The following is a 19033-nucleotide window of genomic DNA, read 5'->3' as shown; positions in this document are numbered from 1 at the left end:
TGGTCGCATTGTGTAATAGGGGGAGTCCTAGTTAGTGATGGGGGGAATTGTAAAAAAATAAAATAAAATAAATAGGATAGTATATGTCACCAGCTCCTGTTTAATGTATTCATATACACCTAATTGTCCTTATGAGCTCATCAGAGTAAAAAAAAAGGAAAATGGCTCCAGAAAAGTCCAGAAAGTCAAGCTAAAGTCAAAACCAGATGGGGGCTTGTTTTGATTTGCTAATGATGTCTAGAGCTGAATCGGAACTTAATCTTACTTAATTTGCTTTTTTTTGAGGTTGATGGAAACACTCCCTGAGCTGTCAGATGTGGAGGAAGTGGAGAAAACCAGAATGGAGTACATTATTTTTTTCCCTTTCATGAGAAACTAATGCATTCCTCCTTTAGTTCCTGCTGTCCTTCAGACTTCCAGGGCTGGTTTAGGAAAACAGAGTCTAGTGACTGTAAAAAGAGAGTACTGTGGGGCACAGTAAGCAATATTAGGGTGTGTGTGCACATCCATGTCTGTGAAAGAGAGAGAATGTATCTCGTCTGATTCAGAGAACACAGAGTTTGCTCTCTAAAATCACTCACAGCTGTTGAACCAGATGTTTCTGTAAATCTGCAGAACAACATCTGAGAGAAAAAGCAATGAGGGGAAAAAAATAAAAGTCCTTACATGCACACACAGATTTCACTCACAAGAAAACTCATGGCTGAGGCTGCCAGCATTGAGCATATTCAGTTCTGAAGCTTTCCAATGTCCAGACAGTGGCAGCCAGAGGTTAACAGGTGTCTGAACAACAATATGTTCATACATGGAAACCTTTTCACTGACTAACACTGAACAACAAACAACATCTTTCTACATCTACATCATCCAGGGAATGAATGACTGGAGGACATTATGATGGATCTTCACCAAGATCCAGGAAACAAACTCAGATATACTGTCTTTTTGTTCTAAAAAACTAAATGTCAGAAAAATCTCAGTGTACTACACTGTAGACAACTAGAGCTTTGATAAAGCCTGAGAATTCCAAGCTCAGTTTTCCAATTTTGTCTTAACCCAAATGCAAAATGAAAATTCTGTCCCGATCTGATTGTAGACCAACACAATCCTGTTCCAATCTGACTGTAGACCAACACAATCCTGTTCCAATCTGACTGTAGACACAACATTATGTCATATCCTGAATGTAGACCCACAAAATCCTGTTCCACTCTGACTATAGGCCATCACAATCCTGTTCCCCTCTGACTGTAGACCAACAAAGTCCTCTATCAATCTGACTGTAGACCAACAAAATCCTGTTCCAATCTGATTGTAGACCAGCAAAATCCTCTATCAATCTGACTGTAGACCAACACAATCCTTTCTCAATCTGACTGTAGACCAACAAAACCCTCTATTAATCTGACTGTAGACCAACACAATCCTTTCTCAATCTGACTGTAGACCAACACAATCCCATTCCAATCTGACTGTAGACCAACACAATCCTGTTCCAATCTGACTGTAGACCAATACAACCCTGTTCCAATCTGACTGTAGACCAACACAATCCTGTTCCAATCTCACTGTAGACACAACATTATGTCATATCCTGAATGTAGACCCACAAAATCCTGTTCCACTCTGACTATAGACCAACACAAACCTGTTCCCCTCTGACTGTAGACCAACAAAGTCCTCTATCAATCTGACTGTAGACCAACAGAATCCTGTTCTAATCTGATTGTAGACCAGCAAAATCCTCTATTAATCTGACTGTAGACCAACACAATCCTTTCTCAATCTGACTGTAGACCAACACAATCCCGTTCCCATCTGACTGTAGACACAACATTCTGTCATATCCTGAATGTAGACCCACAAAATCCTGTTCTATTCTGATTGTAGATCAACACAGTTTTGTCCCAAACAGACTTCAACCTCACAAAAACTCTTATCCTGAATGACCAGATAATTTGAGTCATGGCCTAGTTCTTGCCTACACATACCTTTATCTGGTCCGAATCAGTGTGCTGGAAAACAGCCAGACCAAGCTACATTTTGGGCCCGTTTTGGGTCACATGGTTCATTGGTCCACAGTACACTTGCCCAAAAGTGGCTTAACTGCGGCATCATTAGTCCATGACTTTCTGCAGTCTGGGATTTCACATGGTTGGCTGCATGTTGATCACATGTGGACTGGAGTTAAATGCCATGTCATACTTTAAATGTTGCTACCACAGGTGTAGACTGGCCATTGTCAATAACCGATCCATATGTGCCTCAATCGGGTTGTATTTGTAGTTGTCTGCTATCTGTTAGCGTTTCTGTTTAGGCCCAAAACCGGCCTAACTGTTGGGGTCTGTGACTGTGTTCTGTGATGCGGGCTGAATGAAGTTATAAGTATGGGCCAGACCTTGGTTATGACTCGTTTGTTATCTGGATTTTCTGCCTGTTCACACACACACACACACACACACACACACACACACACACACACATATACAGTGTTTCATAACTGTAGTTAAACTAAAGCTAAGATATTCAGACAGGACTCACTGAGACACACCCCCTCCCCACATACACCTAATCCCATCCCAGTAGCACTACAGAGAGGAATACACACTGGAGAGTCAATGCGTGTGTGTGTGTGTGTGTGTGTGGATGGTCATAAAGTGAATCATCCTGCGAGCTGGATTGCTGCTGTATTTTATGATGATGGTTCTGTCCCCGGTTCAGGGCTGCATTGACTTAATGCCTGACAGTTTGGAACAGTAATGTCTGATTATAAAATGTGTGTGTGTGTGTGTGTGTGTGTGTGTGTGTGTGTGTGTGTGTGTGTGTGATAGCACACTGCTCTTTCTGTGGGACTCCCATAGGGAAATGTTCTTCTAGAGCTGCCCATAAACTGATCGATCTAGTTGTTGTTTATGTAGTGTGTGAGTGTGTGTGTGTGTGTGTGTGTGTGTGTTATGGAGGGAAGGACGTATGTGAGTAGGATTCTTTCTCTTTCTTTCTGTCTATCTCTCTCTTCCTCACTTTTTATCTCTCTCTTCCTTTCTGTTGACTCTCCCTTTTTACTCTCATTAATGTAACCCCCCCACCCGAACACATACACTCCTCCTTGTTTGCAGGCCTTGTTTCGAACAAAGCTCTGCCTTGTTGTTATGATAAAGGTTTGTGTTTGTGTGTTTTGTCGTTCAGCAACAACACACGTACACTCAAAAACACACACACACACACACACACACACACTGATTGTGCTTCAGCCTGTGATGGATTGCAGGAGGATGAAAAGTAAATGTCAGTGAATCAGTCAGTGTCTCGTGTGTGACCTCTGATGGACCTGTTTAACACACCAGCACACACACAAAAGCCATTAACATTCATATATATGAGTTTATGTGTGTGTGTGTGTGTGTGTGTGTGTGTGTTTGTAAATGATAGTGGCCCAGGCGTTTAGAATATGAGTGCTCTATTAGGGGTAACTGAAAATGAGGCAGCAGATCTCTGCTGGGGTCTCCAGTAAACAAGTGAATACACGCACTGAAGCTCTTCATCGTTTATCATACAGGAATAGCTGTATATAAAGTTAATTATCCAGATTAGGCCACACCCACTTCCAGTTCAAATCCCAATCCAGACACAGATGTTTAGATATTTGGTGTACTAAACAGATACAAAATCAGACACATACAGTGGCACTGCATTACAGCACTATATATATATATATATATATATGTCTGTCAGTGAGCATGATATACTAATAGCCTTTTTCCATTGACTTTTGTTGAAAGCCTTCTCCTGTAAAATGAACATTTAGAGATAAATTTTTTTTGTGTGACAGCAGTGATATGGTGTTTAAAAGAAAGGGCAAAGATCCGTTAGGCTAAGTAAGGTTGGTTAGCTTATGAATTCTGTGGAAAGTATGCTAGACAACTAGCTATTTCACTAGCTAGCATGAACTAGACCTCCTTTTAAACACTGTATTTATTACATGCAACCGGTTCAGACTGAAGGGTTTTCTATAATGAAAAGCTTGTCATGCTGGACCTGATGCCACTGTGAACTGTTGGAGAATGGCTTTACAGTAAAGACTGCAGTTTACTTCTGACTGATTTAATTCTGACGCTCTTGCTTTTGCTTTTAGGTGAAGTACTTCTCATTTACTGCCATTGGCTCAGACCCAGTAAGAAAAAAACTATAAATGAAGAGCATTTAGCTTCTTGGCAGACTACAGTGGATACAGTTATGGTAAATTCACTTCGCACAAGCATAGCAAAACCATCAAATTCACTCATGTAAGTGTTGTGTTTGTTTACAGCATTAAAGTTTGTGGTAGTTTTTATTTTATGGCTGAAATCTAGCTAGTCTCAAGTCTCGATTCTGAGTCAAGAAACAGTCCTGAGTCATATGACCTTAGTGCTATGACCTGACCTATGTTGTTGACCCAAGTCCCCATGATTACCAGTGTGCATTAGGTTTGGCCTAGTCTGTTTTTCTACTAAGAGAAAGTGGTTTGAGATAATGTGAAAGTTTCTACACTCTGATAGCTATATCTCTCTATAACCACCTAACACTGTAGCACCTATCCACCAACCACTTTTAAAAACACCATAGCAACCACCTAGCAACACCATAGCAACCATCAGCCAAGTCACTGCCTGGAAGAAGGAACCACTTACGTTATCCAACCATTCTGCATTTCCTTAATTTCACTTTTCGAGTTTGTTACTAATAGCCTTTAAAACTTTAGTCTTTCAACGCTATTAACCTTTACAGTGTTTTTCCACAGAACCCAACTGGACTCTGTTCTTGCATGGTGGTATGTTTTATTCAGCCTGGTGTGGGCCGTCATCATGATTTGACAAAAAAAAAATACTTTGCTCTTGTTTTAAGCCCTTTAAACATTGTGGATGTTTTCTTCAAAGTTTGCACGGCGCAGAGAACGTCAGCATGCCAACATGAAACAGCACTTGTTTTCTCTCCCACACCTGCAGTACCTCTGGCGGCCACCAGGGAGGCGCTGCGCTTCACATTAGGCTCTCATCAACAATGAACAGAGGAGACAGGAGGGAAAGAGGGAGCAGACGAGCGAGAGAGGAAAGACAAGGAAGGAAAAAGAGAGACAGAGAGAGTGGGAGAGAAGAGGATGCCGCTTCAGGACACACAGCATGAAACTATAATTAGTTTTGTCAAGCTGAATGAAGAATCAGCAAAAGCAAGATGGGGCCGGAGCACGGATATCGATCCTCTTCTGGATGAGAGGCTGAGAGACGGAGGGAGAGAGCGAAGGAGAAATGGAGAGGGGATTAGAGACAGATAGAATGAATCAGACAGGAATTAGAGGGAGGGAATAAAAGAGCGGATGATAAGGAGACGAAAAAAAGAGAGAAGAATTAGAGCCGAGGTTTATGGGATAGTAATGGACAGTTTTGGTCAGAGAACGGTTATTAACATGAAGGGCCTAATAGAAAACTGTCCTTTATGGGTCCGACGTGTTCGAGAGCTGATTTAACCCTTTTAGTCTGTCATTGAAGAAGTGGATCTGGGATTATATTGCCATGCACACTCACAGGCCACTTTATCAGAAACTCTTCCTTTGTAGCTCCACCAGTGCCCATCTGTTGATACACAGTGTGTATTAACATCCTGACCCTTTCTAACCTTTATCAGTGGTCAGTTTCTGAGCTGCTCTTGTCTGGACTCACTCTAAATCATAAAGTTGCACTGATAATGACACTCAGTGAATGGAAGCACAAGGCTGTTATTTCTAATAAAGTGGCCAGTGAGTGGAAGCACAAGGTAGGTGTTTCTAATAAAGTGGCCAGTGAGTGGAAGCACAAGGTAGGTGTTTCTAATAAAGTGGCCAGTGAGTGGAAGCACAAGGCTGTTGTTTCTAATAAAGTGGCCATTGAGTGGAAGCACAAGGTAGGTGTTTCTAATAAAGTGGCCAGTTAGTGGAAGCACAAGGTAGGTGTTTCTAATGAAGTGGGCAGTGAATAGAAATATAAGGTAGGTGTTTCTAATAAAGTGGCCAGTGAGTGAAAGCACACGGTAGATGTTTCTAATAAAGTGGCCAGTGAGTGGAAGCACAAGGTAGGTGTTTCTAATAAAGTGGCCAGTAAGTGGAAGCACAAGGTAGGTGTTATTAATAAAATGGCCAGTAAGTGGAAGCACAAGGTAGGGGTTATTAATAAAATGGCCAGTGAGTGGAAAGAAAGGACACAGTGTGTTTGATTGGTAGGCCTTTAGCTGCTTGTCGCTGAGTCGCAGCTGAAAAATAACACACATACACACACTGAATTAATGCAGTCTACAGTTCACACCGGCAGCACCACTTCAACATCTCTTCCATTAAGGAAAAACAGCCTGTGAAATCTCCTGGAAAGTCAAAGAACCTGTACTTATGTTGCATTAAATCTTTTTTGGCCCTTCAAATCTGACCTCTCATGTGAGATTAATTATCGGTTTTACAGTCTAGGAGAGAGAGGATGGAGGGAGTGTGGGGGGCCTAAAATGACAAAAAAATCCACAAAAAAATCACAGAACATGACGTCCTTAAACACACATTAATCTTTTCTGCCTCCTTTGTGTGAAGTCTGAAATCTTGACCATGGGAGTCGCCTAAAATGACTGTCGCTCTTTTGTTCGAGTGGAATATCCGTGGAAGGTCTCCAAGCATTAACCTCGCTCAGTCACTTTCTCTGCAGCGTGCTGCTTGTAAGGAAGTGTGTGTGTGTTGGGGGGGGGGGTGTTCTTATAAAAGTAGACGAAATGTTCCCATGCTCGTATCAGGCAGAGAGAAGCTTTTAATTCCATCACTGTTCCCTAATTGCTCCTAAATGAGTTCCTGCTGTGTGCAATCGCCCCACTTAAAGGAAGCTTTCATGCTGCTAATACCGCGAGAACAGGGAAAGGTGCTGCTGGATGGTACTTGTCAGCTTCCAAAGTCAAAAAATGATCTCATCACCAAAGAGAAACTACTGTTTTTTTTTGCCAAATTTTAGGTTGAAGACATCCTAGTTTGGGGATGAGGAAGATCCACCGAGAAGAACCAAGTCTTAAATGGAGAAACCTCTTTGGAGCATGGTAAGGAACCACTGAGAAGAACCAAGTCTTAAATGGAGAAACCTCTTTGGAGCATAGTGAAGAACCACTGAGAAGAACCGAGTCTTAAATGGAGAAACCTCTTTGGAGCATAGTGAAGAACCACTGAGAAGAACCGAGTCTTAAATGGAGAAACCTCCTTGGAGCATGGTGAAGAACCAAGTCTTAAATGGAGAAACCTCTTTGAAGCATGGTGAAGAACCACTGAGAAGAACCGAGTCTTAAATGGAGAAATCTCTTTGGAGTATGGTGAAGAACCGAGTCTTAAATGGAGAAACCTCCTTGGAGCATGGTGAAGAACCAAGTCTTAAATGGAGAAACCTCTTTGGAGCATGGTGAAGAACCACTGAGAAGAACCGAGTCTTAAATGGAGAAATCTCTTTGGAGCATGGTGAAGAACCAAGTCTTAAATAGAGAAACCGGGTTTTAAAAGCTATCTAAGAGAATGACGAAAAACCACTGAGAAAAACTGAACTTCAATAGGAAAATAACGTTGGGGCATGAGAAAGAATCACTAGGAGGAACCAAAGATGAGGACCATGCTCTTTGGGGCAACACTAGTTAGCAGTTAGCACACAAGTAGAACATCTCATTTAGCAGTCGTAAAAATTCCCCTGTTTCTGTTGCCTCAAATGTATTCGGTTCTCCAATTTATCCAAGTGCAAACAGCAATTACACTTTGAATTTAGCCTTGAGAGTGTGTCCTTCCTGGTTGTAGCTGTAGAACATTTCCCATGCAAAACATTACACATTTTTAAAAATATTATTATTATTATTTTTTTTTTAAATAACATTTTCTTTTAAGCTTTTCGTACATGGAAGAATGTTCACACGACCTTCAAGCAGGCAGTCGATTATTGTGAAAGGATTTATATGAAATTCCATTTAGGCTAAACGTATATGAAGCATTTGGACACTGTCAACCAAAGATCTCACAATTCAGTATACCTTCCATACTGTACATTGCAAATCTATGCATATGTGGTCTTGTGACAGATGTTTCCCGTCAAATACCATAGTTTCTCTCTCAAGCTTTTCAGTGCTGTGAAGAACTCACGCATACACTTGATGGAAATTCAGTTTTCATGGTCAGAATTAGTTAAGGATGTATTTTGTTTTAGTGCAGAGCACATTTGGAATCATTTTCTCTATTACCTACACTTCAAGACTATTGCCGTACTGAACTCTGTTTATTTAAGTTTATTATCTTATTACCCACTACAAATTAGGCTGATGTCTCAACATTTTGTATAAATGAGCATTTGTGATAAAAAAAAAAAAAAAATTAGGTTGCATTTGGGTTGGGACAAGATTTTGTCTGGCTGCAGTGGGGTTAGGACAGAATTTTGTTATATTGAATTTGGGTTGGGACAGAATTTTGTTAGATTGCGTTTGGATTAGGACAGAATTTTGTCTGTCTGCAGTCATGTTAGGACAGAATTTTGTCTGGCTGCAGTCGTGTTAGGACAGAATTTTGTCTGGCTGCAGTCGTGTTAGGACAGAATTTTGTTAGATTGCATTTGGATTAGGACAGAATTTTGTTAGATTGCGTTTGGGTTGGGACAGAATTTTGTCTGGCTGCAGTCATGTTAGGACAGAATTTTGTTATATTGAATTTGGGTTTGGATATAATTTTGTCTGGCTGCAGTCATGTAAGGACAGAATTTTGTCTGGCTGCAGTCATGTTAGGACAGAATTTTGTCTGGCTGCAGTCGTGTTAGGACAGAATTTTGTCTGGCTGCAGTGGGGTTAGGACAGAATTTTGTCTGGCTGCAGTCGTGTTAGGACAGAATTTTGTCTGGCTGCAGTCGTGTTAGGACAGAATTTTGTCTGGCTGCAGTGGGGTTAGGACAGAATTTTGTCTGGCTGCAGTGGGGTTAGGACAGAATTTTGTCTGGCTGCAGTCATGTTAGGACAGAATTTTGTCTGGCTGCAGTCGTGTTAGGACAGAATTTTGTCTGGCTGCAGTCGTGTTAAGACAGAATTTTGTCTGGCTGCAGTGGGGTTAGGACAGAATTTTGTCTGGCTGCAGTGGGGTTAGGACAGAATTTTGTCTGGCTGCAGTCGTGTTAAGACAGAATTTTGTCTGGCTGCAGTCATGTTAAGACAGAATTTTGTCTGGCTGCAGTGGGGTTAAGACAGAATTTTGTCTGGCTGCAGTGGGGTTAGGACAGAATTTTGTTAGATTGCGTTTGGATTAGGACAGAATTCTGTTATATTGAATTTGGGTTGGGACAGAATTTTGTTAGATTGCGTTTGGGTTGGGACAGAATTTTGTTAGATTGCATTTGGATTAGGACAGAATTTTGTTAGATTGCGTTTGGGTTGGGACAGAATTTTGTTAGATTGCGTTTGGGTTGGGACAGAATTTTGTTAGGTTGCATTTGTGTTGGGACAGAATTTTGTTGGGCTACAGTCGAGTTGGGACAGATTTTTTTTAGGTTGAATTTGAGTTTCATTTGCAGCCATATTCGTTTGTCATGGTATTCAAACTCTGGGCCATGTATGGCTCAACATGTGAATTGTACAACATTGTACATTTTATAAATTATTGCAAACTGACAAAAGAAATCATGCTGGCTGGTACAGCTAGGTGTCCAAAAACTTCTGACACACAATCTACAGTACATATTATCTTACAGTAATGTCTAAAATTTAATGGAACTTAAAGATATAATGTGTCCTGAGGGCTTGTCCGAACATTAAGAGATCTAAGAATATAAAGTAACTCTGACACTGTGTGTGTGTGTGTGTGCATGTGTGTGTAAGTCACTGAGCCTTAACGACACGTCGGAGTGTTTCCGTGGTAACAGCGTTTAGGGGCACTTAAAGATGAATGACTTCCTTAATAGAAGATAATGGCCCTTGCAATTTGCAATTCGGACATGATTTTTTTTTTTTTTTGCCCCCGCCGTCTTTTTTTCTTCATCTTTTCTCTTTTTTCCATCCTTTGTTCAGCAAACACTCGTTCATTAATATTGCAGACAGGAAGGATGAGGGCTTTGGAGAGAAATCCAGACGAGACTTCCAGTAAGGGACGATGAACCGCGCACACAGACATTAATACACACACACACACACACACACGCTCAAAGGGTTTCTCCTGAACGACTCCAACACTCTCACATTACCCTGATAGCACTGCCTTCACATAATGAAATCAGCCTGTGTGTTTTTGTGCCCCTGTGTGTATTTATCTTATAATGGGGACCAAATGTCCTCAGTGTGCTGGGAGAAGTGGGGACATTTTACAGGACTTGCCCTCTAAAGAAAGAGAGAAACAGAGAGAGGACTAGAGGAGTGTAATAGAGGTGAGAAAGATCGAGAGTGAGACAGAGAAAGAGTGAGTGTGAGAGAGAAAGAGTGAGTGTGAGGAACAGAGATGTAGAGAGAGGAAAGTGAGTTAGAGAAGCAGAGAATGAGAGAAGAACAGAGGAGTGTAAGAGAGTGAGAAAGAGTGAGAATAAGAGATTGAGAGAAGGTAAAAAGTGAGTGTGAGAGAAAGAAAAGTCTCTTATTTCTGTGTTCTCTCTCTCTCTTTCTCTCTCTCTCTCTCTCAAAATTCAATATTCAAAGAAGCTTTATTGGCATGACTGTAATGATAACAATATCGCCAAAGCATTACAAAAATAATAATAATGCCAACAAAATTACAAAACAATAAAATTAACAATAATTACAGAATATTTGACAGAAGTGAATAAATATAGCAATATATAAAATAAAGACTGTTTATTTAATGAAGGATTCTATAATATAATAAGGATATATATAATATATTTACATGTACTTTATATCTATATATCTTTCAGTCTTACTTGCTCTCTCTCTCTCTCTCTCTCTCTCTCTCTCTCTCTCTCTCTACTTTTCAGTCTTATTTTCTTTCTCTCTGACATGGACAGTATGATTAATCAAACTCAAGGTTGCCCCTCTCTCTCTCTCTCTCTCTCTCTCTCTCTCTCTCTCTATCCCAAACACACACTCTCCATTTGAGAGTGTTTGAGTATCTCCTGCTCTAACAGGCAGCTGTGATTAGAGATCCAGCAGAAACCTCACGTAATTCGCACGTAACACACACACACATTTGCGCGCACACACACACACACACACACACACACACACACACATATATATAATTACAAATATATTGTTTTGATGATATGGCTATTGCTATTTAAAAATATCTGGACAAGATCGGCTCGTTAGTCACAAACTGAGCACTGATGAAAGATGAGCCAAGTATTCAGTCCATGTTTATGTATAACAGTGCGTTATCTGGTTAAACCACTTAAACAAGCCTATTAAAGATTACTAAAAGGAGAATTCCAACAATTTCCCAAGGTTCTCTGCATATTTAAATGGCTGAGATGTAAACAAAGTCAATAAGATTAGTTTTGTCTGAATAACTTTACTTGGTCCATTGTACATTGCTCATCTGACATTTATCTAACATTCAGCTGAACATCTAAATTTTAAATGTGACTGAACTGTAAGTTGAATGTAAATGATTGTTTATTGAATGTAACCCTTCTCAAACCTTACCCTTGTCCTTGAATCAACCCTGAATCCCAACCCTAACCTAAACCTTTAATATGACCCTGCACCTAATCCTAACCCTTATCCTAAACCTTAAATCTAACCCTAAATCCTAACCCTAACTTAAACCTTAAATCTAACCCTAAATCCTAATCTAAACCTTAAATCTAACCCTAAATCCTAACCCTAACTTAAACCTTAAATCTAACCCTAAATCCTAACCTTAACCTAAACCTTAAATCTAACCCTAAATCCTAACCCTAACTTAAACCTTAAATCTAGCCCTAAATCCTAACCTTAACCTAAACCTTAAATCTAACCCTAAATCCTAACCTAAACCTTAAATCTAACCCTAAATCCTAACCCTAACTTAAACCTTAAATCTAACCCTAAATCCTAACCTTAACCTAAACCTTAAATCTAACCCTAATCCTAACCCTAATCCCAACCCTAACCTAACCCTTGAATCAACCCTGAATCCCAACCCTAACCTAAACCTTAAATCTAACCCTAAATCCAAACCCTAACCTAAACCTTAAATCTAGCCCTAAATCCTAACCTCAACTTAAACCTTAAATCTAACCCTAAATCCTAACCTAAACCTTAAATCTAACCCTAATCCTAACCCTAATCCCAACCCTAACCTTACACTTGAATCAACCCTGAATCCCAACCCTAACCTAAACCTTAAATCTAACCCTAAATCCTAACCTAAACCTTAAATCTAACCCTAAATCATTCAGTAGACCGTCGTTTACATTCAATTTAGAGTTCAGCTGCGTTTAATACATGAATGTTAGCTGAATGTCAGGTGAGCATCTATGATGCATTTGGTCCATCAACACTATTATGGACCATCCAAATAAAGTGATACCCTTTGCTCTAGAGAAAATGACCAGGTGAAGTCAAAGAAAGATTTGCCACAATGGTAACATTATCATCATTACATATAAACCATGTAGGTTCACTGATGGGTTTGGACGATAAATGAAACAGATATGCATGAATCAGCCATAACATTAGTACTGTTTATCTTCTTATCTACAGCGGCATCTCTCAAGGGGTGGGGTATGTTAGGCGGCAAGTGAACAGTCAGTTCATGAAGCTGATGTGTTAGAAGCAGGACAAATAGTCAAGCATAAGAATCTGAGCCACTTTGACAAGGGCCAGATTGTGTTGGCTAGATGACTGGGTCAGAACATCTCCAAAACGTCAGGCAGGTCAGGGGGTTTTCTGGTATGCAGTGGTCAGGACCTACCAAAAGTGCTCCAAGAAAGAACAACCAGTAAACCACAGACAGGAATGTTATCCCTGGAGGACCCATTTCCCAACATGGACCTAAAGGATCTGTTTTGGTGCCTGATACCACATGAGGCATTTCAGAGGTCTTGCGGAGTCAAGAATGGTCAATATTAAGCAGGTGGTATTAATATTATGGCTGATAGGTGTATATGTGTTTGGTGGTAGAGGGTGGGGGGAAAAGACAACTCAGGAGTTTAGAATTTTATTTGAATGATTACTAAAACAAACCCTGTTTATTCACACGCTACATAAATTCCCAGCTGAGTTTTTTTTCTTGTCAAGTTTTGTGTTTATAATGGAGTGTGTGAGCAGATCACGGTTGGGTAGGTTTATGGACCAAATACACACACACACACTCACAGTGCAAGACATGAAAGGATATGTGGCCTTGTGCATGTAAACAGGAAACAAGTTTTACTTCTGGATAAAACACACACACAGTATACAAGCTGTCTAGACATGGTTTCAACTCTAAATTCCAGACATGCAGGTCAAAGGTGATGACAAAATAACTCTGGCAAGACAAAAACACAACAACAGCAACAAGAGCAGATGTGGGAACACACACACACATACACACACTCTCTCTTTGACATATGTTCTTGACGATTAGTTAAATTGATCTGAACGAATCCTCTTCAGGGCCAGATTTCAGTATCAGTACCGAACCTCAAGCCAACAACCTTCAGCCTGTTCCTGACAGATTACCCTCCTGTCTCTAACAGAGCGGACCCACAGGGAAGGATTCACAAGCCTGCACTTAGACCACAGATTAGGAGTTTGACATGGCTTTGTCTGGCTGTGAGACAATGACTCTAAAACACTTAGAGCCAGTGCAGAGTACAGAGTGGAAAAGGCCCAGGAGAACAGGGGTCTAAAGAAATGTTTAGTCAACGTATGAGTTTAATGACTTTAATGATGGAAGATTTCTTAACTATGCCCGCTTCCAGATAAAATATGCTGGTGCTAGATAAGCTTCTTCATTAAACTAGCTTCTAGACTCAGGCAGTTTCTACACTCTCTACATTCATTGTACAATCCTGACTGTAAATTAATCCAGTTTGCATATCAAGACAATTTATAAATTATACCAGCTTCTAGATTTATAAAATTTTAAAAGATTAACACAGTTTTCAGATTATTCCAGTTTTAGATTATACCATAAAATAATCTATTGGTGTAGATTATACTATAGTATAATACCCTTGTATAATCTAGAATCTGGATTAATGTATAAACCCATTAACCATAAAATGTATCTATTTATAAAGTTTAAAGATTAACCTAGCTTCTAGATTTGTCTATTTTTAGATTATACCATATAATAGCATATAGACTGGGTTCATCTATAATCTTTATTTACATAAAAACATAAAGTATTTTAATGAAGTTTGAAGATTAATCCAATTTGTGGATGATATCGGTTTCTAGATTATGCCACTCTCTGTATTGATGCATTTTATAGATTAACCCATTTCAGATCAAACCTGTTTTGAGATTATTGCCAGTTTTAAAGATTAACTCAGATTCTAGATTATACTAGTTTCTATGCTGATAGAGTTATAGATTAACTCAGATTCTAGATTATACCAGTTTCTATGCTGATAGAGTTATAGATTAACTCAGATTCTAGATTATACCAGTTTCTATGCTGATAGAGTTATAGATTAACTCAGATTCTAGATTATACCAGTTTCTATGTTGATATTATTTACAGATTAATCCAACTTTCTAGATAGGAAGAGTTTCTAGATTCCACCAGTTTCTGTACTGATAAAGCTTCTAGATGAATCCAGCTGCAATGTTAAAGCTGTTCTTTCATTAAACCAGTTTCTAAATTATTTAATCTTCTAAATGAACAAAACCTCTTGATGGCAGTTTCTAGATTAAATCTGCCTCCTAATTAAACCATCAAAGAGATTAGTTCACTTTGTACATGAATACATTTTATAAAGTACCCAGCTTTAGATTATACCTTTTTTTTGTAAGGGTTTAAGAGTAATACCGCTGCTACATTATATCAGTTTCTGTTTTGATAAGGTTTATAGGTTAATCCATCTTTTACATTATACCACTTTCCAGATGTATTCAGTTCATAGATTACACCAGTTTATAGATGATTCCAGTTTCCGTACTGCGGAAGGTTGTATATTAATCCTGCTAGTTCAGCTAAAACTATTCTGTTAGTAAACCAGTTTCCAGATTATAGCAGTTTGTACATTAACAAAGCTTCTAGATTAAACCAGATGTTGGATAAAACAGTTTTTAGATGAAACCAGCTTCTGGGCTAAAGCAGTGTGACCATGGTCAACTGCACTCTCCCTCTTCCCCTCTTTCTTTCTCTCTCTCTCTCTCTCTCTCTCTCTCTCTCTCTCTCTCTCTCTTTTCTCTCTTGATCTGTCTCTGCCACCCACCATGTGCCCCACAGACTAGTGAGATTTACAGCATACAGCCAGCAGTAAATTTGTGCGTGTATGTGTGTGTTCGCGCATGTGTGTGTGTGTGAGTGAGCGTTGATAGCCGCTAACCGCACCCTTACAGTGATTTAACATGTCTAACCCATTTCTGTCCCATTAGGAGCTCCAGGCCACACAGACACACACACACACACACACACACATACACACACACTTAGCCAATCTGTTCTCAGTGGAGTTGGAAGCTGGCTTACAGAGCAGTGTGTAATGGGAGAATGGATTCAGGATTAAATTTATGATAATAATCTACAGTACTTATAGACTGATCCAAAATCAGCTCTACTCCTGTGAGATGCTGTACTCAACTGATTCCGTTCTACATTTATTCCCCTAATTCAGTAGATCGGTATGTGGAGTGGGCTTCTTTAGTTAAAGAACCAATTAGCATGATGCTAACTGCACACTTAAAGCTTCGCACACTCTGCTCAAATTGTGGATAGTGTTAAGTTATATCGAATAGGTGTGTTTATATGGATTATCATATGTATTATGACACACTATTCTTTGTAAACAAGGACAGACATAATTTAGGCGTTAAGGTGGCCGCTGAGCTTTTATGCGACATACGATTTGTGCATGCTTATAGATAACTGTGTGTCACTATGTGTTCACTCCTATATGTCCCTATATGAGTGGGTAAGTGGTTTGATGAAATCTCTCCTATCACTGCCCCCCCCCCCCCCCCCCAGCACCCTCAATGTGAAAATCCGCAGTAGGAGATGTGGAAGCCTATGGTCTGCCCTCAAGGCAGCTTCTATGACAAGACATTCCCTTCTGAGGCCCTTTAGTAAAAATGCAGAGGAGAGGGGGCGACTGGGACAGTTGTTCCTCTACACTGCGTGGGAAAGGAAACACACCATTTGGCCAACCACTCGAGAGCACAGTGGTTTCAGAATTGAATTAGAACCCGCCCAACAAAATGACCTGAATATACATTAATGACTATAACCTTAGTCAAGAGGAATTTAACCAAATCTTAAAAATTCTCTTCATAATTTAAAAGCTCAGAGATTTAAAAGTCATTCAGAGTGGGAATTTTAATTAAAAAATGTACCCAGTTAAAATAGTTTAGAAGAGTTTAATGTCTCTAAAAGCTCCCTCACATACTGTTAAAAGTATAAGATTGTTGAGAAACATTTGGATGTTCTTCAGTTTGAAACTGTGGAGGAACCTCTTAAGGTGCTTTGAGGAACCCTCAACAAAATAAAGTTTTTAAAAGACAAAAAAGGTTACATGAAGGTTCTTCAAAGCATCTTAAGAGGTTCCTCTGCAGTTTCAAATTGAAGATTCTTCCTTAAGGATCCTACACTTTTAACAGTGCAGCAAGTTATTACACCTAATGGCTCTGAATATGCTGCTTCATGCCTAATGCCAGAATCAGACAACACAATGTTTTAGTCTTTTTTACAATGTTCACAATGTCAGGTTAGACACTCATCCTGCTATTCATTCAGGGGTGCCATATGGGGGGTTCTAAGGGTCTGTGATTGACAGGACCCTAAAATGTAATAATTGGCAGACTTGTTAGAGTCGTGGGGCCCAGTGTAATGTATTTTCATGGGGCCCACAATCCCTGGAAGCACCCCTGCATGTCCTGATTGGGAGACTGGCAACACTAGGTGGTATTGATGGTGACCAATCATCGCTCACATTATCAATCATCGCTCACCAATCATCACTCATGGTCAGTCATAGCTACTGAAGTGTTATGTGTGATGCTACCTACCAGGTTAATCAGGTTAAACAGAAGGTCATGGTCATGGATGGGGACTACTGGGTTTAGGGTTTTGAAAATGCTGCTATGTTCTGCTTAAAAAAATAAAATAATGGTTTCATTGTTTCACCTCTTTCTCTTCGCCATGTTTACATATGTGCACCGGACAGCACTGTGTCCTTCCATTGGGCAATGCCACGGAACACATCATAGGAAAAAAACAAGACATTCTGACATGCTAGACTTTTCGTCAGGGTGCAGGACTTTTCGTGCTGCATCCTAGACGTCACATCTCTGTTTTTCGATTATGTCACACTTTACCACCCATTTGTCTTCCACGATTCTCATATTTGGGCCCAACACTGTTAACTTGTTGGATCTGACAAAATTGTGTCAAAATCAGGCTGAATTCATGTAGTCTGATGCTACATGGACACTGTCTTACCATATAGAGACAAAATTATACCGACATCCCCCCAATGATTGAGTTTAGCAGTGTCAGCCATCTCTAACAGGTGTTGTCACCTGCAGTCACCTTAGACACATATGTTCAAGTGCTGAAATGTATAATGCGAAAAAAAAACCATCCTCTGTTGCCTTACTCATTACACAATTCCAAATGGCCTCTGGAAGCAACATTAGCACAGGAACTGAGCATCAGGAGCATCATGAAATAAGCTTCCATGGCCAAGCAGATGCACACCAGCCTAAAATCATTATGCACAATGCCGAGCACTGGCTGGAGTGATGTAAAAAACAACATTGCCGGACACTGGAGCAGTGGAAATGTTGTTTCTCTGATCTGATGAATCTTGCTTCGCTATCTGGCACTCTGATGGACGAATCAGGGTTTGCTGGATGCCACTCCTTGTCAGGATGCTGAGTGCCAACAGTACAGTTTGGAGGAGAAAGGGTGGTCAGGGTGCTGTTTTCCAGGGTTTGGGCTTGGACTCTCACCTCATATAAGCATATTCTGAGTGGAAGCAGTTAAGGCTGCAAAAATTGGCAACTCTTTGGAATGGGATGTTCAACAAGTTTAGGTGGAATGATCAGGTGTCCACATACTTTTAATAATGCAGTGTACATGCAAGGTGTTGTATGGAAAAAAGCAGGATGCTAGGAAAACCACTTTTGGATCCCCAAAATAAGTCATGTAAATAAGGTGTGTAAGGATGAAGAACCGATGCAGGGTGGCTTAGCCTCTTTTCACAGAAGCCGCAAAGTGTTTTTCTTGTGTGTTAATGATTTTTTTTTGTTAGCTGTATGTCATAACATTTCACACGACCTAGCATAGCTGTAGCCTACGATAGCTTTTAATGCTGTAACCAGAAAGTTTTGTAGTACTGCAACACTATTGAGTTTTTATGGCATGTAAAATGATTCCACTGTTGCTTTTCAATACTATATGGAACCTTTCTTTGTTTAGAGTGTAGGGTACCAGTGCCAGTGGATGGGAACTGGATAAGGTTAAAAACTGGGACGAGAGCTGAAAAATAAAGTAATTAATTAAACAAAGGCACATGGTGTCATGGATGCAAAGCATCGTAGCTATACGAGTACCAATAGAGTTTCTTGGTGGTGAACCTTTAGCCTGCTAAACATGAGTGAATGAATGAGTGAGTTATGAGCCAAATATCCTCAATGATTTCCTTCTTGCTGGTGGCATGGCCACTGGGGGGCTCACAGAAAGAGATTAACCTGGGTCGGGAAAGCTGGGCCTATTTAAGCAATTTCTGCATAATGCAAAGGTTGAATGCTAATTAAAGTCTTTTCTTAGAATGGCATATCTGAGGTGAGAACCATTTACAAGCCTTTATTTTGAACAAGTATATTTGTATGCGGACAGCAGGCCCCGTTCGGCTAAGCTGTTGATACAAGGAGCAAAATTTATGTCTCCAGCTAATTCCCAACT

At 40.0% G+C, this 19033-nt stretch overlaps 1 protein-coding gene across 3 annotated transcripts in view; it reads right to left on the bottom strand.

Moving 5' to 3' along the window:
• lama2 (laminin, alpha 2) overlaps positions 1-19033 on the bottom strand; it is a 200382-nt gene that overhangs the window by 161387 nt on the left and 19962 nt on the right. The gene's annotated exons all lie outside the window — the stretch shown is intronic.

This window comes from Salminus brasiliensis, chromosome 1 (genome assembly GCF_030463535.1).
Source record: "Salminus brasiliensis chromosome 1, fSalBra1.hap2, whole genome shotgun sequence".
NCBI classification, from domain to species: domain Eukaryota; kingdom Metazoa; phylum Chordata; class Actinopteri; order Characiformes; family Bryconidae; genus Salminus; species Salminus brasiliensis.
Note: the sequence above shows the minus strand (reverse complement) of the source record. Positions and strands in the feature narration are given on the sequence as shown.